This window comes from Thunnus maccoyii, chromosome 13 (assembly GCF_910596095.1).
Source record: "Thunnus maccoyii chromosome 13, fThuMac1.1, whole genome shotgun sequence".
NCBI lineage: Eukaryota > Metazoa > Chordata > Actinopteri > Scombriformes > Scombridae > Thunnus > Thunnus maccoyii.
Genome location: NC_056545.1, coordinates 8,085,067 through 8,101,889, shown reverse-complemented (window position 1 = coordinate 8,101,889; position 16,823 = coordinate 8,085,067). Strand labels below are relative to the sequence as shown.

Sequence of the window (16,823 nt, the reverse complement as noted above, 5' to 3'; positions counted from 1 at the left end):
ACCCCGTTGAGAGGACAATGTTCTCTGGAATAAAAGCCTTTGAGAAGGAACACTGAACTGTGACCAGTGATGGACTGATGATGGGACTAAAAGCTAGTCTTCTAAGACAAGGATGTATGGGGTGGGGGATGGACTTTTCTGGACAGTTTTGTGTTGTGTTTTTGTTTTTGTTGCTGTTATGTTGTTGAGTCTTAATGTATTTTGATAAGGGTTCTGTTGATATTATAAAGTTATAGAGGACCTATTATGCTCATTTCAGCTCTAAATTTTTATTTTTGGACTCCACTAGAGTAGCTCTGCATGATTCAAAGTTAAAAAAAACTCCTTATTTATCTTATACTGGCCCTTTATGCAGCCCCTCGATATACACAGTTTCTCTTACACTGTGTTTCAGCTCCTGTCTCTTTAAGGCCCCCCTCCCAATGAGCCCACTCTGTTCTGATTGGTCAGCTTTACGTATACAGAGTTGTGTAACTTAAACGTCAATGCAAACCAAACATTTCCTGCTTTACTGCTTCAAATTAAAAGCTTTTAAATGACTAACTCATAGGAGACTTTTATTGTGAAGAATTAACAGGAAGTAAAAACGTGTTCCTCACTGAATTAGCAGAGCTTCGTTAGCGGCGCTAAAAATCGGTTGAAACAACAACATATGGAGCTATTTGTTAAGCGGATCAGTTAGAAATAACGCAGGGAGGAGGAGCACAAGCTGCAGAGAGCTGCAGACAACCAGCACACCTCCAACAGGTAAACTACTTATTTTACTTTGCTGTGCTGTGTAATCGGCATCGTGGTTTGGCGTAACTACTCCTGCAACGGAGCAGCGAACTCACACGCTGTGCATGTTTCTGATGTCCATATAAAGAAATCCATCATGAATCATGACATCAGCTTGGGCCGAAAGTAGAAAAAAACGTTGGAAATCGAGTGTTCACAGCAGTCTGAAGCTGCTGCTTTTTGCTCACAGGAGTTACTGCTACATACATTTACCTCGTTTTTTGACACGTCGGCCACTTTTAACATGAACATCTGACATTGTGACATTATATATATATCTGAAAATAAGGAAAAGCATAATACATCCCCTTTAATAAAGTTATCATTAAATATATATATATATTTTGCATAAAGACAAGGTAAGTTTTTGGTCATCGGTTTAAGGTGATCTCTTTTTGTTTGACACTGAAAAGTCAGTGCTTGTTTGGATGTGATGATGAATCTGGCCACCGGCTCCACTGAAGGAAATACGCTGATAGAAGTCCTGCCCCGAGTGTTTGCTTCTCTTGCTTCTTCATGCATCACATTCTAGCATTTAAGGGGTTTTCAAGCTGAAGAAATGTCATGACACAAACTTTGTTTACTCCAGGTAGTGAGGGGATAAAAATCATCAATTTGATGCGTCAACTTGGAACTCAGAAGATTTTGGCAGTGCCTGTTCCGTGGTGCAGTCTGTGCTCCGGTGTGTATTTCCGAACGCAATGTCTCATAATCAGGGACCTCAGGCAAAAACGCAATCTGTCAGTCAGCATCTTGCCTTTAAAGGTCTGTTTTTTTTTTTCCCCCTCTCTGTCTCTCCTCTTCTTGCCAGATTCCCTCTCAACTGTTTCTTTCTCCTCCCTGTCTCTTTCACCATCCTCTAACATTTCTCTCCTCTTATTTTATGTATTTCTATTTACTTACTGTACCTTCCCTCAGTCTCATTAGCATGCTAACACCACACAATCGCACAAGTAATAGTTTCTGGTTGCTCTACATCCTGCCCTTGAGCAAAGCACTTTATATCAAAGTGTTGAAAAATGCATATTCAATGTCAGAATGCTTTTAGAAAGTTTGGAAACTGATGAAATATGATGCAGGCTCTTGTTGGAAAACACCAAGAATGCACAGTTGACAGAAAAAAAAATAAAAAGACAAAAACATGGATTGCTCCGGGGAATATGCACACTCATACATAGAATGACGGATGTATAAGGTAAATATTGAATCCAAGAGTGACTTGTCAATATTCATGTCTCTGTGGGGAATCATCTTTCCAAGGTTTGGAGAAAATACATTAATAAAGAAATGTGAATCATCAGCATCACAAATCTCATCGCTGTAAGGTTAAACAAAACCAACAGGGGAAAAGATGTAAATCCTGACTGGTAAAACCAAAGTCAGACATCCTCTCCAACTCTTTTTGTGGCAGTCTGAGAAACCTTGTGCTACTTCCTTCTTTACAACAGATTGTGAATATAGTTTTATCATTTTGTTATATTAAGGTAAACACCCTCAAGGTGGCGTTACAGCAACAGAACAAAACATCAAAACATGCAACACCTCTGAAAGCAGGAATCAGTTACGACAGTGTCATTCTCCTGTTGACTGGTACAGCGCCCCCTTGTGGCCATGCTGAAAAATGCAGCTCATGCTTGCATCACCTTAAAGGAGTCCACAATTTTTCAAGTGTGTCCTAAAACAACAGTCAGATGCCCCAAACGATCATTGAAATAGGTGACCATTAGAAGATCCCTTCATAACACATAATGCATACGTTTTTAAATGTATTTTAGTTTTTTTTGCACAAATGGACTGTGTGGACACACTGTGGATTTTGGCCTCCATCACTTACATTGAAAGCTCATTTGAAGGATCTTTTAATAGCCAGTATGAACAGGAGGAATGATTACAGTGAGGAAAACCCTCTTTCACTGTTCATATGAACACCTGACTGTTGGTTTAAGACAGACTTGAAAAACTGTGAACCTGTCCTTTAAGTTCAGGTGACTTATTAATGAATCCAATGTATTAAACCTGCTTACATGTGATATGTTTTGGACAGTACCATTGCTCATTCTGTTCTATAGAAAAGGCAAACACTCGCAGGTTTAAGCATTTACTTTTGCCTTTTCTCCAACATTTGTTTTCTTTACTTTCTATGAACAAAAGCAGTTTCTGATCTTCTTTCTGATGTGTCTTCTTGCAGCATGAAACAGCAACAAGCTATAATGTGATTTGTGTTTTGCCATCGAAAAACTGCTGTTTGTATGTGATTTGGCATTCAAACAAGAAATGAAATCTCAGCTTCATATTCACCAACAATGGCCTAGTTACCATCTGATACACAGTGCAGTGAACTCTTCATGGATGATATAAGAAAACCGAAGAGACCTGTGCACTCTACATTCACTGTCTCCTCAGAGTTAATCCTCAGATGAAGTAGGGGCTGAGCTGACTCAAACCTGACCAGTATCTTTGTCTTCAGTCTGAAGATAATCTAACCACCTCCCTGCTCCTTCAAGTCTTACAGCAGGAGCGAAGATAAGCAACCAAAACACGATGAGATGCTGCTATAAATGCTGAGTACATGCACACTGCAGCCGGCATGCTTGCTACCAAACCTTTATGTCCTGTTAAATTCATCATTTTTATTTTACAGTCTGTTGGCAGCAAAGTAAGCCAGATATGTTCGAGTCAACAAGACGAGTAACACAACAGTATTTTTTATTGTTCCTGGCGTAGCCTCTCTCTCTCTGTGTGCTTCTATTTGATTTTATAAAGCCATTTTCTGTTTTCTTGCCTCAGGAAACACCTGTGAAATCAGTCTAACCGCTTTGGCAACATGACAGTATGTGCCAGAATATAACTGACTGCACTGTGACTTTGTGTTTATCCGAACGAGTAAAACAAAACCAGCAGGAAGAGGAAACTGTGCTTTTCTGCTTTGCTTCACTTATTTAGAAAGCTGCATCACCAGAGGTGGAGAGTAAATTAGTGCATTTACTCAAGTACTGTACTTAAGCACAGTTTTCATGTACTTTGAGAATCTACATGTATGCTTCTATTTCACTACATTTTGGAGAAAAAAAATGCATTTTTTGTCAACCAGGGTCTTATTCTCGTATTTTTGTCTATTATGACTAATTGTCATGATAACATTTGTAACCAAGGATGACTTCAGTCACTTAACTTTTAGTCTCACTGGAAGTAAACACAGAAAGTCAACTCTGGAAATTTCTGGTGGTGTTACAGTGAACTAGTGGTAATTACATGAAATTATGGGGCACACAACAACTGCCACGATAAAGAGCCTCCAGCTGTGGCTTATTGCTCTACAAATAAAGAGTATGTAACTACATCAGTTTGGATCAAAACATCAAAGCACTTGTACCTGACTGCCATGCAGTTTGCTAAAACAGCCATGGGGACCTCCAAAAGACTACTTTCTGTTCTGATTTCTATTAAAATGATGTGTCTTGGGAAGTTGTAAGAGGTCCTGATCGACTTTTTTCTTGCTGTACTTCCCAAATACAACAGAAGTCTTGAATAAAATGATGTCATAACCAATAGATATAATAGACAAAAATCCAAGTATAACACCTACAGTGTGTTGACAAACACCAGAATTTTCCTTTAAGTGAAAGTTTGAATGCAGGACTTTTATTATTATTAATCGTATTGCTACTTTTTAAAGTAAAAGCTCTTCTTCCGCCACTGAACATCACATTGTGCATTTATACCCAAGCAGACATGCAGTATAGAACAAATACACACATCAAACTACATGCACGCACAGGTTACAAACTGAAACACACAAATCACACTCACCTCAGTGTATGAGTGTGCTGATTCGAAGTTTCTGACAGGGTCCGGGGGATTGCTCTAATCACCTGAGATGAGGAGGTAGAAAGATACGGTCAGCATGTGAGGGATGGGCTGCCTCTAAGCTGATCATCTCCTCTCAGACCCATATTATTATTTCCCAGGTTCCCTCCAATTAGGGAGTGCTGATGTGGGATCAGTTCACAAATCTCCCGCAGTCATCGCTTTCATTACAGAGAGAAAAGGCAGAACCGTGAAGAACCGAGGGACCGGATCAGCAGATTTCCTCAAAAATCCTTCACAAATGAAGCTTCACAGACCTCTGGAGGTCGTTTTCTACTCTCAGCCCTCGTTTCAGTGAAAGTTGCGCTGTATGGACTTTTGTTGTGCTTTCATGTTAAACCACTGTGGTTTAGCCATTTAGCAACGCTGCAGCCAGCAATTAAATATTAAAAAAAGTGAAAAACAAATTCATGACCTGTAGTGTAAAAACATTTGTAAACAATATGTCCTTGCTGTTTTATTAAACACTTTTCCTGGCAGGTTCTCATTGTTGGGTTTATTGGTTGTGATGGAGGAAGGGACATTTTATTGGTAACAAGAAAGGTGAGGAGCTAAAGTAATGACCAGTAAGCTTGTAACAGATTGTAAATGTCTCTTAAGATGTCACGTTATATATCATATACCATGTATCAGGAAATAACTGGGTTTTTTTTGCTGAATTGAACTGGTTAACTGGAGAGTAAAGATCACGAGTGACTGAATTCTTTTAATCCTTCTCCCAAAATTGGATGACATGTCCAAATTAGAAGCAAATGTATGTTTTGTGAATTTTTCTGACAAAAAATGTTTCCACATAAAAGTGATACCACAGCTACAAACCAATCTGGGGCAAGACAGAGTGGAAGCTAGTGGGTGATGCACAGCAGATTCATCAGTGTGGTAAAAGCACCAAAAAACAAATTCTGTCTTGTTGAAAGTGATGCATGTATCTAATATTACCAGATTCATAATGAATGTAAAAACTTACAGAAATGATGCCATGAGTGTCACTTTTAGCGCAAAACAACAGCAGAAGACAGAAAGTAGACACACACAAGGGTGAAATTGCATCTCTGACATATTGGAGGCTGGGTGAATGTTTCTCTAAAATCCTACCAATATATATCATTTACTAATTTTACAGCTGTGATAATCCTGAATTGAATATGTGCTGACTTGATAAAAATCCAGATACACTGTGATGATCATCACACCAAATCTTTCATAAGCAGCAGCCCGTAAAGTAGACTTTTCTGCCCCGAGTTGAGTCTGTCAGGAAGAGCTCTCTCACAGACTCTAACCCCAACCATGGCTCCAATCCATCCATCTCTAACCTCTCTCACAATGTGATCAGCTGAGCTTGTTGGGGGTATAATGCTGATGTCTTTTATTTAAGGCATACCTGCCAACACTCACGATTTTTGCGGGAGTCTCCTTATTTTTAACCCTTTCTCCTGCTGTGCTCCTTATTGGTAATTTATCCTGTTCATCTCCTGATTTCATAGTGATACAAATCAAATGGGTGTTTCTCAGTTTCTGTGTGAGATATGTGTCGTGGTACCTGGCAACCCAACCCAGAGGCAGAGGTGAGCGTGCGCAAACGACCCTGCCTGACATGCATCACTCTGCTCTGCTTAGTTGCTATTGAAAATGGATAGAACAGGTCCCAAAAAGAAGAAATACAATTCCAAACTTCAGTCCACTTGGTGCAAGACCTTCTTCCCCTCTCTAACCGCTAGCCACATCAGCGAACACCACGCATTTTGTAGGATATATTGGGCCGACTTTAGCGTAGGGCATGGTGAGGAAAACGATCTTACCAAACATGCTAACTATGCTAAACACAAACAAGCCACGAGGCACAGAGGGGAGCTCTTAACACTGGCACGTTCATCGTGAGAGGTGGTTCAGAGGATGATCAAGTCACTATGGCAGAGGTGAAAATGGCCATGCTAGTCGCCAAGAACACACACTCACATTCACACTCACTCACTCACTCATAGTCTCTCGCTCACAATGTTTGCACTTGATATTTTTTGTGATGCAAATATTAGACTTTTGATCACTTTTTTTGTTTATTTTGTATGTTTTTGTTCATTTACATTACTGTGAGATATGAATTTAAGACATTAAAAGTCATTTTACTTTTGCGTCTTTGTATTTATTCTATTAATCTGTGGTGTAGGGTTATATGAGGGTGGGTGCTTTTGGTGCACGTTCAGCCATTTAAAGATATAGGTGTACTTCAAAAACATGTGCGTCAGACTCTTTCAGTGCATTTGAGCCTTAAGTCTAAATCCATGATCGTTGTGAAGGCTTGGTAGAGAGTGACCTCTCAAGAAAAACAACAGAATTAGTTGTTTCAGCAACTGCCCCAAAAACATACATTTACATTCAAGTGACAGCGCCATCTAATGGATGGAGTAATTATGACGGGAGTAAAGAAGGAAATCAGGTGACATTACTACAGAGCAACAAACTCAGTGTACCGAGGAGGTCAGGGTGGATCAACAAAACATCAGACTTTAACAGTCAAGTTTCGTTGACTCTGTGGTCATTATACACGATGAAGTTTGCCAAATCTAGGAAGTAGTAACTTTAACCCACATCATGATCTTTCAATGTTTTTTGTGCCTAAATCCAACCAGACCTTAACCACAACGCTGTCACACCATTAAACATCATTATTTTTTGACAGTGATGTGTAACGCTCATGGAAAGCTCAGACAAATGACGTCCTGCTGATTAGAAAACGCTCCAATTTGTCGTTCTGGAGTCACATGATCAAATCACACATTTGGTCGTTTAATTTGAAGGACTTGTTGGTTGGTTCCTTAAAGGAATAGTCCACCAAAAAACTAAAGTTTACAGTGGATTAGTTTTTTTTTTAACAATACAATACACAATAATAACTCACTTTATCAATATAACATATAACAATATACTTGTCAATGCAATGCAGAAAACATTTATCAATATCATTAATATTATCTCTGTTTTTTGTTCTGATGGATGATCCCACGCTCATGCATACATACATACAGCCAAGCACTCAGCTATGTATCTAACAAGCATCAGAGGATTATAAGCAGCAGTACTACACTATTGTTGAAAGTCGAGGGCTGAAAAAAACATTGTTCATTAGCAAATCCAGTATCAGTGTCCAGAGCTATCAGTGACACTGGTGACACACCTGGACTGAGCCTTTTAATGATTCCCTTTTAGGTTGGGTAATAAAAATACAGTCGGAGGGAAATAGCGGCTCAGTGGAGTGGAGCCATGCAGCATATGGAGGTTTTAAAATGTGGACGAATCAGCAGCTTTCACTTAACGGCAACGCATGAAATCGTTTTGAATCTCATGACTTATAGAGTGTGAAAAGCAGTTAACGTTTGAAACGGTCTCTCTGTGTGTATTTGAACATGTGTCTGTATGTAATTGCTTCATCTCGCACATGTATTTGCATATACACAGACACATGTTACTGTATATGTTCCCTTTTAGACAGTGTAGATCAGATCACGGAGGATTTTTATATAAATGCTCTTTAGCGCGGGAAAGTAAAGGACACAGGCCTTTTTTTTGGTTTGTTATCAGTAACATGGTAACCTTTTCCAACCACAGTATCCAGACTATTAGTGTTGTGGATATTTTGAGCAATGGTCATCACCTCAGTGGAGAGGTCCTTGGCCAAGAAGAACTGAAATAACGAACATGGAAGTCATCTGCAACTCAGATCCTATCTCTTTCCATTCTGTCCTCTGAAGGTCTGAGTCCTAGTCTTTATCAGCCTACAATATGAAAAATTAGTCTAACTGGTACACTAGTTTCTAAACAAGGAACTGCATTTTACCTGTGTTAGTTTAGGTCACGTTGCGTGGAACTTCAGCAGTTTTGGTTTGAATGTCTGACTGTGTCAATAGAATCTACGCATCCACCCATCTGTGTTGTCTAGGAAAGCCTCCTTGGTGACCTTGGTGACCCTGGCAATGCTGATTTACCCTTTATCAGAGAGGTTTCTGCTTTCCCCGAAACATCACAGACAGCTGGAGACTCAAGGAGAGGAGAATATGTCCTCCTTCCTGCTTAAGAATTACAGTGTGACCTCAAGGCCCAGACTTGACCCAGTGTAACCCAGTTTGTAACCCCTAAAGATAAATTCCATAACAATTAGAGTGCATACACTGCTCCAAGATATCTAATGCAACCTGAAGAAAAACTTCTTCCATCCATTTGGCATGAATACTCAAAAAACTATTTGTTATTTACAGTTCTTCAAGGCTACCAGAAAACACTGGCAGTGTAATGCAGACAGCTTATGTGTGGGTGGGCTATACTTATTAATACATAATGAGAAGTAATTAAGAATAAAAAAGTTTATATAACCTTATTTTCAGGCAATAACAGCAGAATGAATCATTTACAGAGAACAATTACATCATGTTTCACTCACTCACAAAGAGGGAAAGACAGCATAGAGGAGAAATGTCTCTTTGCATTGTCTTCAGATACTACAGACGATGACAACAGCATTACTGGAACAACTGGAGCAGCTGCCACAACAACAATCAGACCAATAATCTACTGTATTCCTGAAGGATACTTCAGCCAGTCAAAAGTGCTCGAGCCACTTCAGCTATGCGATCACTCTCTAGCTTTTCATACTTGTGATGCAGCGAGCGAGCTGACCCCCTCCTCCTTAATTTAATTAGATTTTCATCTTTTCAGAAAACAGTATTCATTTCCCACATGTGGCTCATGGCCATCCTGCTGACAGAGACGGAGCTGTGAATGCATGACACTCTTACCGATGTCACTTTACTTAATCATTTCTTTTCTATTCTACATGAAGAGCACAAGAATACAGCAGCCATTACACACACCGCCGCCCAATTAGAGCAGGAATGTGAATTAATGAGCAGGTCGGGGCAGGTTAATGAAGGGTGGCGCTGATCTGCTGAGGGCTGAAATTAAAAACTGTATCCTCTGTCCAAATAAAGTTTCACTCAGGCAGCTGCTCCCTGCTATTATCATGTTAGTGGCGTCTTGTGTCGGTGCTATCACTTTTTAAATTATCATGCAGCGCTGAGCGGCTGCTGTGAGGGCGGGCGGAGATGTGTCATATTTTATAGGCCGCTGTCACCCTGCGGGGCTGTCGCCTCCTGAACATGACTTTATTTTCACTGTTTCATGCAAGGAAAATTAAATAAACTGGTTACTGCAGGAAGGGGCAAAGAGGCAGAAACGAGCAAGTAATGTTTAGAATAATTACTAATGAATGTTTATTTGAAATTTTTATGGGTTTTACAAGTAATCTAATGCTTATATGCCAGTTTAAGGGGGAGGGGGGAATTATCATCGCCTTTAGAAAATTTTAAAGCCTGAAGTGCACTGCAAAAAATGTCCATCCATACAAGCCTCATTTTAATATCACAGTGAATGTGATATGTACTTTTATTGACTATCAATAAAAGTACATATCACCCAAGGGGGATAAGACAACACCTGTTAAACAGAGTTCTTGTTTAGAAGACTAGCGCTTATTGATCTGGTAATTGGTATATGTATTGGAATATGTATTTTTCTTATTGTCATTAAACCCCATGAAAAGAACAAAACCAGCAACATGTTGGTCTTTCTCTCAATGATGTCTGAAATCTGCTTGTCTACCAAGACCACTGAAACTGAAAATGTAAGTCTTGAAAATCGGGTTGCAAATATATAGAGTTTTTTTCTTCTTTTTTGTTCTTTTAACAAAAAGCTACATAATTTCAGGAGTAAATTGTGCATTTTTTGGGGACTATTGTCAGTTGTGGATTAATACACATTTAATGATCTGGTGAACATTTGTGGCAGCAGCACGGTGTATGTGGCACTGTGTCAAAATAAACTACAGTGTGTGTGTTCATGGTAATGAAGGAACATGTCATCCTGTGCAACAGTAGTGGCGGTAATCACATTCACCCCTCAGATCAGCACAACCCGGTGACCGTAATTTTGACTTCTTCTTCCGTCTAAATGGCACTTTTTGTGTGTGCTAGGGACTTCAAAACACACACCACAGATGATGTAATGCTATGAAACCACTGACATGAGGATTTTTAGGTCTTACAGACAAAAGAACTTGAGGGGACGATTTTCTATTATTGAACTCATCTGTATTTAAGAAAGGATTAAGAAATAATTTCTCTAAATATTTTTGCTTCTGAATATGTTGTAAGAGCGGGTGTTTAATGTTGGATTGAAAGACCGTCCTCTGCAGGTTTTGTGCTTGTTGTGCATGTCTTAAACACACAATATGTCATTTTCTGCCACTAGGTGGTCTATTGTTCAAAATAATAACAAAAGATGGAGTTTGATGTCATTGTGAAGCAGCGTGGGATCATGGGAGGAGTCGTCTTCGTCATTGTAATCAGCCTCTCCTGGTTAGGATTCCTTCAGTGTTCATCATTCAGGAGGTTTTTACCAGGAGACGAATTATCCACAGAAGTCTCCTTCTCTCCAAAACAAATGGAGCCAGTGATTAAAAATAGTAAAAGCACTGAATAAAACAGTTTCACGTTAAAAATCAGTTTTTCTCTCACGCTGTTCAGTGGACACAGGACATCCGGAGGGGTTGAGAGCTGAGCTGTCGCTAACATTTGCTCAGCTTGTCTCTCCGATAACTTAAAATCCAGACGTCCGATGACTAAAATCCTTCATTCAGTTAAAAGATATAGTTAAAAACGACTAACATCTAAAAAGTATATTGTAAAAGTGTGGATCAACATACTTAGAGTGTGGCTCTATGTATTCTGAGACATGGATGTAGTAGCCTGGTTCCTATACTACGAAAGCATACTGAGTGTGTACTTTGTCTTCGTCAAGTAATCCTGAGCTAACACTGTTCTCCATGGTGCAGTGATGGCTGTAACATCTGTTTAAATACACCAGTGCACTGTTGGGTTTTCACCGTGGCTGCATTGGTTTTACCCAACAAGCAGGAGCAAATAGATCTCTAATGATGTTAAAATGTTGTTGGTCTCCACTGGGAGAAACACACACCGTCATTTAACCACAAAAGCATTGAACTCAACCTTGTTTTTGTTTTTTTTCCAGAGTTTAACTTAAGCACCACATACTTTTAGACTCCAAAAAAGACTCCATTAAAGCTGCTCTGATTCTTATATTAACAGTGGATAAATTGACGATGTGAGAGGTATCAATTCCCCTCAGCTTTATGGAGTGTTTTAGCATCTTTCAGCTCATTGTTTTGGATTTATAGTATGCCAGCCAGATGTTTTTTTCTCAGGAGCTGGTGGAGACCAAAAACAGAGCAGAAAGGGGAGTAAAAATGGGATTCAACAACTAAAACAAGACTTCAAACGAATGCTAATGTTGCTCTGTGTCTGCTGGATTTATAGGCAATTGTTTGCCAACACATTCACTATATTAATTTAATAAAGTGAAAATATTTCAATGTTCTGTCTACAGCTTGTTCTGCTGCCCCCAAGTGGCCAGAAAATCAATGAGTGCAGCTTTAACTACAAGGCAAACATGACAGAAGAGAAAAAAAACCCACTCTGCTTAAGACGAAGGTATATCCATCAATTACAATTACATCCTTGATCCTGGAAAGTCCCAGTAAGTACCCTTGAAGCCTGATTTGGTGGTTAGTGAGTGAAAAGTTGTAATAAACTGGCTAAACACCGAGACAGACTAGTGTGACTAGTTTTTTTTTCAGTCCTGAAAGCAGCTCTGCATCTGAAGAATGTTTGAAACCATTTTCCTGCAGTGTGGTCCTGTGCTGCTGCAGTTTTCTGCTAAAACTCCTACAAAAGTCAGCCAGATATTAGTGAGGAGAGACACCTACTTTATAACTTCAATGACATGCTGAACCTTCTCTTTAAAAACATCAGTTCCTCTAGTGTTCACAGCAGTCTCAATGTATTTGTATATTAAAATAGCAGGTACGATCACACCTGATCCTTTGAACTTTGAAAAGTATAAGATTCAGCTCTCGTTTGGCATAAGTGGAACATTTGTAAGAGCTGATAAAGATATATTAAACAAAGGAGCAGTTTGTCTCGTCATGTAGTTATCTTAATCAAAATGTTCTTTCCGCTCAAAGTGTGTCTGCATATTTGGAGCTATTCTATCTCAGCTGAATGCAAAATAAAGGTCAGGAAACCCAAACAGGTGACTGAAAAAAAACATCCACAAATCCTCAGATTTGCATGGCAGACAAAGAAGCTACATAACAGAAACAAACTTGCAAACCTAACAAGCTAAAAGAAAAGAAAAAAAAATCCAGCAAGAGACTACATCTGCAGGGGAGGATGTGATTCTCACTGACAGCCAATTGTTTAACCAAAAAAAAAAAAAAAAAAAACCTTTGGGGAAAATGAAAGCTTCAGTTTCCTGGGCAGCCTGCAGAAGCAGCAGCTGATGGCACATGGGGCTCAAAAGGACTCAGAAACTCTGAACACTGCAAATATCCTGCGAGAGCCTGGCTGAGAAATGAGCTACTGCAAACCAATCAAGCTGCACTGAACCAACACTCCGAGCTTTTTTTCAAGGGGAGAGTGGGGGCTGATCATGTCTGCTTCATGCACATGAAAGGACACCTGATTTCAGAGATGGGGAAAAGACATTGAGCAAAGACCCTGCCATCTTTTTTTTTTTTTGGTTTATATATTTAGACTTTTCAGTTTCTGTTCTCTCTGGCAAAAAAATGTGGATCACAGTGAAACCAACGTCACCACTGAGGAGGAATCATGTGTTTCACAATCTCGCCCTCAACACCAAAAGATGGTGTTTATTTTTAATTTCCATTGTGGCTGACTTTATTAATTGCTGGAGGAGGCATAAAGGATGCATTAAACTAATGGATAACTGTGAGTGATTGAAGGAAAAGAAGTTAAAGAAAGGGAAGGAATATAAACGAAAGGAAGGAAAGAACATTAGAGGAAGAAAGGAAAGGGAAAGGAAGGAAAGGAAAACAAGCCAAACGAAACCTTTTCTCTGTGGTTGTCTTAACTGATGCACACAAAAAAGTAGCCGTATAATTTTCACTGACACTTCATTTGTTTTCACGTCTGCCCTTATTTCCTTTCACCCTCTGTTTCACGCTATACTCATGGTATCGACTCACTCTCTCTTCCCCATCTCCCTCTTATCCAACACTTCACTTCTGCCTTTTTATGCTCCTTTTATTTCCCCTCATCTTCCTCCTTTCTCAGATGTTCTTCCTTGTTACTCCATTTCCCATCTGTTTTCTCCATCTGAGTCTCTATTTCTTTCTCTCCAATCTCCAAATTTCTAGGTCACTCCCTATCTCTCCTCCGCTCTGCATCAGCTCCACAGAGTTTACTCTCTCTCTCTCTCTCTCTCTCTCCATCCATTTCTCTCTCCATCCATCTCTCTCCAGCTAAGAAAGATTAAAGTGGAGGCAGAAGTCGCGTTAATGGCCATCAGCTCATCCTGTGCAGGCAGTTTCCCCGTCTGCACCGCCTACCTGCTTAATTAGTCGTGAAGCGAACCTCTGGCAATGAACCTGGCACTAAATGCACACACACACACACACACACACACATACACACACACACACACTGTACCTACAGTATGTCCTTATGAGGACCTTCTACTGACTGTATTCATTCTGTAATCCTACACTTTCCCTTAAAGTAACAGATAAATAATTTGAGCTTTACTTTTTTTTCGATGGCTGAAGAGCAAAACCTCCTATCTGAAAAATGCACTTTTTTGAGAAAACTAAAAAAAACCTTGTTGTTTTCTTCCAGAATGCTATTTGTCAAGGATACTCAGTACATAATATATTATGTGTTAACAATACCGACTAGGTATTAGTACCTACCAAAGTGCTGATAGGAGGTTTTTCCCCACTTTTCCTGGATCATTTGCAGACAGGAGCTTTTGCATAACAATGCTCTAAATTAAGTTAATAATTCAAATTAAATTAAAAATAAAATTAAGTTTGTTTTCAGGTAAAAAGATGGGCCAGTGTTGTAAATGTAATACATTGTAGTATACTAGGGCCAGAGGTTTTGTGCCTCAACATGTTCCCAGGGAACCTGATTGGAGGTTTTCACCAGGTGACTTTTCTTTCACAACAAAGGGTGGGATTATGTTGCAGACAGACTGAATATGACCAGCCTTCCTTATTCCCATCATCTAAAGTGAAATCCGCCAATCAGAAAATTCTGCAGATAGGAGGCTTTGGGCTTTGGCCATCGATATGATACATGATAGCTGCATCATAACACTGTAATGTTCATCACACACCAGAAACAAAAGTGTTCAATGAATTTATGGGTGGAAAATGTACAACTGACAATGACAACTAACAGTTCTGTGGGAGGAGGGCTGTGAAGAAGCGGCAGAGAGAAAGAAGACCAACTACCAACAACTGGTAACCGGGATAAAGGGTGGACAACATGGCTGTTTAGAGTGGAGGTGAGATGTCGTGGATTCCCAGCCCAATCTGTATGGAATCTGCTGATAAAAGTAGGAATGAGGGGCCACAAGAGCAAAACAGCTGCCCGAAGGTTGTGGGAAGCAGCAGAACGAGCCTCCTGTTGGCTCCGGTACAAGAAGGAGGACTGGTGAGCGTTGTGGATCAGGGTTGAAATACACCTGATGACCTCTCCTCCAGGTCAAGGCTACATCCCTTTAAAAATGGTTATAACATGGCATCTTTGATGTAACACAAACCTGAAACCTTACCGCCACTAGATGGGCAAAAAGTGTAAAGTTATTCCTGAGGATGGCGCCAGAGGAAAGGTCAGGTGGTTACGTAAATCAAACAGACTTATCCTAAGCATGTCTGCCGTTTTAAAGCGTCTCAGACTCAACTTTCATCAGTCGGAGGTAGACTTGGTGGACACTGAGGCGGATGAACATTAGCAGGTCATCAGTCTAATTTTACTTTTAGTATGTATGTAGTTTGTGACATTTAGCATGTCACCAAAATCACATGCTAACATGTTGTATGTGTAGCAAGCACATTGTTAAACTTAATGTCAAAGAACACTGACGCTGATGGAAATTCCCTCATCAGTTTCAGTTTTAGACATATCTCACCATTTACTGAAGTGCTGGACCAAAATATCCTTTTGGTTGAACTAAATGAAAAGTCATGTGATCACCAACGTCATTAGGATTTATCCTCTAGGAAACATGAATGTCTGAACCAAAGTTTATGAAAATCCATTGAGATATTTCAACCTGGATCAAAGTGTTGGACTGACAGACTGACATACAGTCATTGCTATCCGTATATCTATGTTGTCATTGCACAGGAAGTAGTTTTCCATTGGTATAAATAGAAGAACAAGGTAGTTAGCATGATCCACAGAGCACCTTGGCTAAACAAAGGGGAGTGTTACCTACAGAAGAGCGCTATCTATAGAAATCTGATAGAAAAGTTAAGGAAGAAAACCATATTTCCACCCGCTGAATGACAGGTGATTTGGCCAATTATACTTAAACAGAAAGCTAAGATCTGCACAAATTCACAAAAGAAAAAAAAAAAAAAGATGTTTTCTTATTGTAGATGGTTACAACTTTTTCTTTTTGTGCTTTGTTTCTAGGTACTATTGTTGATGCATCAGCTTAACCTGAACCTAACCTGAGTCTGTTATTTAACCAGGAAGTAAAGATCGACCAAAATGACCTCACTTTGCAAAGATATCTGAAGATAATAGTAACAGTAATACAGGAAAGCACACACACACACACACACACACACATACGCACAGCTTCATGCCTCTACATCCAGCAGGCATCCACCAATATCTCCTAATTAGTCCACAGAGCTTGAAGGAACAGTGGGTGAGTTATTAACAGCTGGCTCCCTCCCACACTTACAGCCTATTAATGAGTAGGAGATTTGATAGATATGCCAGCATTAAGTTAATTATTTTAGAGGTTTATGTTCTTTTATATAATTGTTTTACCTAAATTTAGCTTCTGGTTTAATTCTGTGGCTGTGTTGTGATGGTATGGTGGCAGAGTTTACAGAGAGCTGGAAATACAATTAACCTCACAATTACTGTGAGAGGTGTGGAGGCTAACAACACGCTAAAAACATTTTGAAATTATAAAAAATGTTCAAATGCATCTCATCCCTGAGCAAATTAAACAAACATTTAACCTCTTAACATCCACAGTGTCACTAGCGACCCACTTAAGTGGTTGAC

The 16,823-nt window shown here is 39.6% G+C and overlaps 1 protein-coding gene across 2 annotated transcripts in view; it reads right to left on the bottom strand.

The window, feature by feature from the left end:
• sgcd (sarcoglycan, delta (dystrophin-associated glycoprotein)) overlaps window positions 1-16,823 on the bottom strand; it is a 326,697-nt gene that overhangs the window by 226,007 nt on the left and 83,867 nt on the right. Inside the window, exon 2 of one of the 2 annotated variants that reach the window (XM_042432225.1) lies at window positions 4,588-4,649. The gene's annotated coding sequence lies outside the window, so the exon portion shown is untranslated. Of the gene's footprint in view, window positions 1-4,587; window positions 4,883-16,823 lie in introns of those variants that run through there. The other variant, XM_042432226.1, reaches the window with a different exon arrangement.